Raw genomic sequence first — 9,163 nt, forward strand, 5'->3', positions numbered from 1 at the left:
AAAGCAGGGATGACTTTGGCCTCTGCTTCCTGTCTGTCGCCAAAGATTAGGTGTTGGCAAATTATAGCCACCCTCCTGCTTTGGTATGGCCCGCCCAGCTAAGAGTGGTTTTTATATTTTAAATGGTTGAAAAACATCAAATGAATAACATTTCATGTTGTGAAAATTATATGAAATTTAAATTTCAGTACCCATAAATGAAGTCTTATTGGAACACCACCACATTTTAAAATTTGCATATTGCCTGTGGTTCCTTTTTGCTACACTGGCAGCGTTGAGGAGTTGCCACAGAGAGCATGCGTGGCACACTCATTTTGCCCTGCTGTGTGGTGCCCTACACGTGGCAGTGACAGTTATAAATCAACAGTATTTTCAGTGCTGCATATTTTACCATGCCACGCATTTATTTTTTATTACCAGTGTGGTCATTATGTCAAAACAAGAGAAGGGGAAAGTGGATTTCAAATATCACAGCTTTGATGGAGTATGGGTTATTTTGTTCCTGAATTAGGTGGCAACACGCAATGATATGGTAGCTGTCACATGACAAAGAATACAATATATGTTGGCATTACCAGTTGAAACATCCAACAAATGACTTCTAACTCACCAGAAAGCAATGGTCAGGAAAATTAGAAAATTTAAAATTGAATATCTAATCACAGAATTCCTTTACAGAAATAAAAATTGAAAAGGAGGCTGCAACCAAAGTCAGTTTCTGATTGGCTCATTTATTAGGCAAGCAAGGAAAGCCACTTACCTATGGTGGGTTAATTCAATCGTGTGTGATGTAGCAGCTGAAGAAACACCACCAGGGACAGTAAGCCTGTTTAGAACTACCAGCCTTTCGATGATAACAGTTGCTCCAAAATTTTGCAGACAACAGGAGTAACATCAATAGTCAATTTAAAAAGAAAGCAGATGATTTTGAGTGTTTTTCTGTGACTCTTTGTACAAGAGTTGATGTATGTTAGCTTACTTGAGGGGCCTGTGCTAAGTTGGAAATTAGCCTTTGTGCATACCCTGTGGTGTAACAACTACAGGCAAAACTATTTTCAAAGTTGAGAAACTGAGTACAACCTGAAGTGGAATCTGCTAAGATGTGCTACAACTGATGGTGGAAAAAATACGTGAAGAGTAGAAAAAGGATTAACAGGACAAACTTACAATGCTTGTGATAATATAAGGTGTTAAAGTGTAGGGTTATTTGTTGTATTATTTAAATCAATGGATATGTTGTGGAAAATATTTGAATCATGTGTTATTGAACCAATATTGTCAACAGTGAACTTTAGTTGCTGTTGTGGACTTACCTGGCAACAGTTCCATGAATTCTTGTCAGAAATAGTAGCTGAAAGTCCTGACCTGGTCTATAACACAGCAGTTCAATGGTTCAGTAGTCGTAAAGTTTATTTCAATTTTTGACCTCAGGACCAAGACTGAAACTTTTCTGAATAAGAAGAACTGCCCTCAACCACTACTGTCAAACACTGAACAGCTTTGGAAATTAGCTTTTGCTACAGATTGATAATGTTTCTTAATGAATTCTATCTAAAATCACAAGGGAAAACTGTTTATACATGGAATTCACACTATGGTAAAGTCATTTCAACAAGAACTAACGTTGTTGGGATCACAGCTAATGTTAACATGTTGTCAAAAGTTGAAACAAGAAGCAAGAGTTCCATTATTCCCACACATGTTTGCAGCAGGTATATTATCTGAGCTCATACTACAGTTCCAGGAGCCGTTTTTAAGGCCTTAAGGTAAACCCAAAAGAAATGTGCACATTTCAAAATCCATTAACTGCAATTGAGGAGCGTCCACATAACCTTCAACTGAAGTGATTAATCTGCTAAAAACCAAACATCAAGAGAAAAATCTAATAGAATTCTATAAATGTCTTTCTTTCTTTCTTTTCTTTTCTTTTCTTTTTTTTTTTTTTTGCCACTCCACACAGCATGTAGGATCTTAGTTCCCCAACCAGGGATCCAACCCATGACCCCTGCAGTGGAAACGTGGAGTCCTAACCACTGTACCACCAGGGAATTCCCTATAAATGCCTTTCAAGTGATAAATATGTGCAGTTAAAAATCTTGTGCTCATCGACTGATACCAGAATTGGGAAGTACCTATCCGTGGGAAGACATTTTCAAATATGAAATATGTAAAATCTCATTACAAATCAGCATTAACATATAAAGGTGTGCAATTAATTTTGATACTGATCACTAGCTTTGAACTTCAATTAAGTGAAATGTTATCCCCCCCAAAGAATTCAAATTATTCTCATTACTAGACCTGTATTACACAAAAATTATACTCAATTATTATTATATTTGGCTTTCACCAATTAAATTTTTTTTGTTTATTATATAAATTCCTACACAATATCCTAGAATTTTGCCTCTTGGCCCAGAAAACCTAAGACATTTAATATCTGGCCTCTTAAAAAGTCTGCCTTCGGGACTTCCCTGGTGGTGCAGTGCTAAATAATCCACCTGCCAATACAGGGGACATGGGTTAAAGCCCTGGTCCGGGAAGATCCCACATGCTGCAGAGCAGCTAAGCCCATGCACCACAACTACTGAGCCTGTGCTCTAGAGCCCATGAGCCACAACTACTGAGCCTGCATGCCTAGAGCTCATGCTCTGCAACAAGAGAAGCCACCACAATGAGAAGCCCACGCACCACAATGAAGAGTATACCCCACTCACCGCAACTAGAGAAAGCCCGCACGCAGCAACAAAGACCAATGCAGCCAAAAATAAATAAATAAAAAAAAATCTGCCTTCTCCTACAACAGATGGAGCAAAGAAAGAGTAAGTGGATTCAGTCTCCAGATGAGTACACCAAAAGGCGAGTTTGGGACGGGGGTCCAGGACCCTCTGGCCCTACCCCGAGAAACAATCTCTGCTCCCCAAAGAGTCTTTGGGCCATGGTCTGTTGGTACAGGACCAGGCCATGATGCAGAGAACCACCAATGGGACAGCCCCGTGTCCAGCAGCAAGGAGTGATAGACCAGTTTGTGGCTCAAAGCTTGTCTACTGACAAGGTCTGTCCTCGGATGCCTGACCTCCACTTATCAGTTTGCCTGTGCAAAGGTGTTGAAAGGTTTACCTTTTCCTCCTGATGCCAGCCAGTTTTCTGGTTCTCTGCAGACTTCAACCGGGTGTCCAACAATTCAGTTCAATTCTGACACTGTCTGTGTGGAGTTAGCATCAGATTCTGCATGTAAAAGGGTTCAGTCCCACAAGACTGCCCCCACTTCAGATGCCAACCACAAGTTCCCGAACTCCTGTGCTTCTGATCGACCAGGGTACTCAACTTCTCTGGGTCTCAGTTTCTTCATCTGTAAAATGGGGATGAGACTATTACCCACCCTGTAGGTTATTGTGGGATTAAATACATTTATATTATATTATAAATAATCTTAGAACGGTGCCTGGCACATAGCAGAGCTTAGTAACTGTCAGTTCTTATTAGCTGTTCTAGCTGCCCAGAAGGTAAGGACTGTTACCTGCAGCTCAGTAACTGGCCTAAGGTCACAGAGCTATTAATTTTGGAGTCAGTTTTCAAGCCTAGGTTTTCAGACTGAACGAGTTCACTCACCATTACCCCAAACCACCTCCCATCCAAGCCTCCACCCCGACTCCAGCTCTGTCGCTTGCCTCCTATGCCCCCGGTCCATCACTTACCTGATAGCATTCTCACAGACAAACATTGACCTCCTCCCTTTAAAATCCTACCCCATCACTGCCAGGATATAATTTAAGGTTCTAGAAAATTCATTCAAGAGCTGACACCCATCTGCCTCACTGAGCCACAGTCTCCTGTGTTCCAGCTTCACCAGCCTCTCAAATGTGCCTGCATCAGCCTTTGCTCCCAGCCTGATCTTCTGTGATGCCTTCCTGGTCCCCGCCAGTGCCCCCTCCCTCCATGACCCAGGGTCCTGCCTGTGTTCCACGGCTCCTGTGTGCAGCCCCAGACATCGACCAATGTGTCAAAGTTAACAGTGTCTCTCTGGCCAGCACCTGGAGGGCAGGGCCTGCTTCTCCTTCCTCCTCTCTCTCCAGTGCTTGGAGTAACGTCAATACAGGATGCGGGATGCATGTGGAGTAAAAGAATGAATGGGAGCATTTGCTTCCTGGAAAGGAAGAGAATATGGCCGGACCCGTTATGTCTCCTTCCAAAAGCTTTTTGAAGTTTGTGTGTTTGGGGCCCCCTGAAGCAGGAAGTTGCTCACAGAATCACGGATGGAGAGACACCATGTCTCACTCTTGTACCTGGCAGAACATTCTCAGGCCAGAGAGAGGAATCAGCTACCTCTACCCCTCTAGCTTTAGGAAAACAGAGGGGTGCTACACCTCCATTCATGGTGTTGACTGAAAGAAAAACACACGATGTAAGGATTATGAGTTAAGTTTTATTCAAGGATCTTACTGAGGACTATAGCCCAGGAAACAGCCTCTCAGTAGCTCTGAGGGGACTGCTCCAAAGAGGTGAGGGGAGAACCAGAATATACATGATTTTTGGCTCAGGAATACATGCAGTCAAGCACACATCTTGGTAAAACACTACTGCTAGTCACAAGGAATAGGTATCTCAGTTAATGATTTTAGTGCTTTTCTATGTAGGGGAAGATGCAAGAATCTGGGTTCATTAAAGTTCTTTCTGAGATATACATCCATCTATCTGAGGGGTATGTTTTCTCCAAAGCACAGAGTGCCTCTTCCTGTTTTCTGTCCTGAATTTCTTTCAGGGTGAACTGCAGGTCCCGACGGCAGTGACTAAGGACTTAACCCTTGTAGAACTGAATGGTGGGTACCATTCTTTGTTTTACAGTGGATACCACCCTGGGGCAGATTCTTTTTGTTTCGTTTGCACAGATCGGAAGCTTGGGGCTGGGGGCCATCGAAGGCTCCTTTGTGCATCCAGCATCCAGGCTGAGCAGGGCTGGGTGGGGCTGGAGTGAGGGTGACATGCCAGCTATCAAGAGGCCAGGGTAGGGGTGCAGGTGGCTTGAAGGGGGCTGGAACAGGCATTGGACCACAACCAAAGACCGGGAAATGGGTGAAGGAAAACAAAAAAAAATAGGTAAGAATTGCACCAAGGGAATTTTGTTTTTTGAACCTGAAGACAGCTTTTAAAAAAGAGACAAGTTTCTTTGGGTCTCTGAGTATTTAATAAATGGTTATATGTTTTATAAGCCTAAATTGCAAAAAAAATCTGTGGTGATGGAAAGTCTGGGCTTGAGAAGTGTGCCCATCTGGGTCCCAGGTGATACTCTTCCTTTGAGAGACAATGTCACCACATAGACCAGAGTCACAAGAGTAGCATCAGGGTTTTATAAGATGAAAATAAACCCTATTCACGATTAGATATATAAACCTCCGGTTGGGAGGTGACAGCAAGGGTTAACATACTGTCAAAGGAAACGTCTTGGACCTTAAAACTACCTCTAGAGCATTGACGGCTCAGTCTTTCTAGAAAGGCCCACGGCTGCAGGGGACCAGCTAACTGCCCACCTGTGATGCTTCGGTCAAGCTGAGTGGTGACGTTTGCCCTGGAAAGGGCGAGTCTGCATCTGCTCTCCTTTCTCGGACTAACTTTCAACCCTGAGAAAGGGTCTTTTTTTTTTTTTTTTTTTTTTTTTTTTGCGGTACGCGGGCCTCTCAGTTGTGGCCTCTCCCGTTGCAGAGCACAGGCTCCAGACACGCAGGCTCAGTGGTCATGGCTCACGGGCCCAGCCGCTCCGCAGCATGTGGGATCTTCCTGGACCAGGGCACGAACCCGTGTCCCCTGCATGGAGCAGGCGGACTCTCAACCACTGCGCCACCAGGGAAGCCCAAGGGTTTGTTCTTGTGTGACCAAGTTCTCCCAAGACACAGCAGCCTTGGGATGAAAGAAGAACAGTGGTGAGAAGACAGAATCTCTCCAGTTCCGCCCCGCCCCACCCTTCCCTGTCCACGCCCAGTCCTAGCTATCCCCAGGACCTGTGGAGCGTGATGTCACAGTCCTCCTGCTGCTGGAATGGCCCGTCTGCAGGCATCCTGGGCTAATCTCCAGCGGGCCCTGAGAGCACTGTCTGCGCATCCCTTCCCTTTCTCAGCTCTGCAGAGCTGAGAAAGTGGGGCAGCCCTTTCACCCCAGCGCTCATTTTCCCAGGGCTGCCCTGGGCCCCCAGTGCTGGGGGGCTGGGAAAGCTCTGGGCACGCCCCACTGCAGGACTCCTTCCAGACAATTCCACGGGTTTGTTGTCCTCAGATCTGGCTTCTGGGCCTCTATGTCCTTGGGAGGAACTATTTCCTCATTGCCTTTTGCAAACCCCCCCGGCAGCTGCCCTGGCTGGCCTTTGGGGCCGCGGCAATCCTTAGGTACTAAGCCACATCAGGCACAGCTGAATGTGAATGTCCACTGGTTAGAGTTTGATTTGGGTGCCATTTGGGGCATTTTCTAGAATGATATTTTTTATGACAAAATTCCAACTATAGTTTCTAACTGCGGTAAGGACAAAAAGGCAATGAGCTTCCTAAACTAGAAGCATTCAGAGACTTTTTGAGTTTCTATGATAATATGCCAAAAATCACTTCAACTTACCTTTTTTTTTTTTTTTTTGCTGAAAACATGATATTTCACTCAAATTACTTCAGTAATTTGCATCTCTAAAAAAATGACAATTTCCTGCTTAGCCAAGCAAAATTAACAGTAATTCCTTACTGTCATCCAATATCAGGTCCACAGTCAAATTTCCCCATTGTCCCCCAAATATATTGCACTGCTGATTTGTTCAAACTAGGATTCAATCAAGGTCCAGACATTGCATTTAGTTGTTGTGTTTCTTAAATCTCCTTAGATCCAGAAGTTCGTTCTCTATATTTTGGATGATAGAACAGTTTTCCCCACTCTAATATGTTTAATAGTTTCATTTTTTACATTTAAATCTTTGATCCATTTATAATTTATTCTATTGTATCTTGTGAGGCAAGGATTCAATTTTGTATTTCCCCAAATGGCTATGTGGGTGTTTCAACACCTTTTATTAAAAAGTCCATCTTTCTCCCATTAATTAAATATTTCACATGTATCCTTTGTCATATGTTAACTGTCATAATTGCTCGGGTCTTTCGTACCTTCTAACGTGTTGCATAGGGTGTAAGCCTACCCATATGCCACAAGCACACTGTTTTCACTGCAGAGGTTCTGTGGCACGTTTTAGTGTCTGGCAGGCCAGTACCCCCAATTTATTACTCTTTTCCTCACAGTTTTCCCAGTTATTCTTGCTTGTTTATTTTTTTCCATATGACTTTTCAAATAAATATATCTAATTTCAGAAGAAAATTCTGTGAATGATGAATTGACTTGGGAAGAATTGATTCCCTTTGATGTTGAGTCATCTTATCCAAGAACATGGTCTGTCTTTTCATTGGTTAAATCCACTTTCGTGTTTTTCAGGAGTGTTTTAAAATTTTCTCATAAAAGTTTTACACAATTCTTTTAAATTTTATGCGGAGGTATTTTTCCTTTTTTGTTTGTACTGTAAGTGGGATTTTTCTCTTCCCTTATATCTTCTAATTGGTTATTATATGAATATAGGAAGGCTATTTATTTATGGTATTTTAATGTTAATTTTATATCCTTACTAAATTCTCTCATTTTTTTTTTTAGTATATTGTCCATGGACTCTTTTGTATTTTTCTAGTATGTAGTAAAATCATCTGCAAACGGGGATATTTTATATTTTCTTTCCAGTGATTATCATTTTGTTGTTCTCTTATCTAGTGACATTAGCTAATAATTCCAGTGCAGTTATTGGAGTGGTAGAAAACATAGTGGGCCTCCCTGTCTTACTCCTGACTTTCTTTATAATTTGTACAGTTGTACCAGTTATCTTTTGATTAGTGTTTTCATAATATATCTTTTACTATCCTTTTACTTTCAGCCTTTCTGTATCCTTTTGTTTTCTGTCTTTTGTCAACAGCATAGAGTCAAACTGGACATATTTTTATCCACTCTGAAAGTCTTTTTGTTTTTAATTGGACTTTCAATTCACTTAGATTTAATATAATTGCTGATGTATTTGGAATTGTACATTGATTCCATATTAATTATATGTTAGATTTTAGATTTAATATAAGAATATATTTGGAATTATACATTATTTAGAATTATATTACCTACTTTTTTTTGTCCCCAGTGATTTCTATTTCTACGTCATTTTCTTCTTCTTTTGGGTTGATAGTATATTTTTCAATTATCATTCTATTTTCCCCATTAGTCTGGAAGTTATCCAACACTCCACTTGTCTTTTAGTGGTAACCATAGAGATTAAAAAGTGTGACACTCATTTATCTAAGGTTACTATTATAAAAGCACTTCACCCTCTTTCTAGACAATGCAAGGATCTTAGAATATTTTTAACTGTACATACTTCTCAATTTACATGATATGATTATCATATCTGAGCTCTGTCTATTTTTAGGCCACAGTAGATTTTATTGCTTTCTATGAAGTCAGCAGTCGGTAGGATTTACCCACAGTAAGATTTACACTTTTTCATACTCTTCATTCCTTCCAGCAGCACTAATTCATACTGAGCGAACTAAATGACTAATATGAGGTCAAGCGTTTATTTCCTTTTGTAAGGAGGGAAAACAAAACTTCTTAGTTTCAGTCTAACCGCCCCCTCATTTGCCAAGTTGCCAAGGTCCTAGCTGCATTCAGCATAAACTCTCAGCAACAGCCCCGGGGTATGGATGGATACATTTAAAGCGTGTGGGACCTCCCTGGTGGTCCAGTGGTAAAGACTCCGTGCTCCCAATGCAGGGGGCGTGGGTTCTACCCCTGGCTGGGGAACTAAGATCCTGCATGCCTCACAGCGTGGCCAAAGGTTAAAAAAAAATAAGTGTACAATGTGATTAGTTTCAACGTATGTATACACATGTGTAACCACCACCGTTGTCGGATAACCGTTCCGTCTCCTCCAAAACCCCAGTTCCCAGTGTGACTCCTCCTTCGATCTGCCTGACCCGCTGATTTGCCCAGAGTGTTTAATCGGTTAAAACAACCTTAAGATGTAAATAGGAGAATCAGTTCCTGAGAGGACAGACAAGAAAGGCACAGTGAGGAAGAGTGACAGGGAATGGAGAGACTTGCTTTACCA

Source organism: Mesoplodon mirus (genome assembly GCF_964341445.2).
Source record: "Mesoplodon mirus genome assembly, chromosome: 6".
Classification (NCBI taxonomy): Eukaryota; Metazoa; Chordata; class Mammalia; order Artiodactyla; family Ziphiidae; genus Mesoplodon; species Mesoplodon mirus.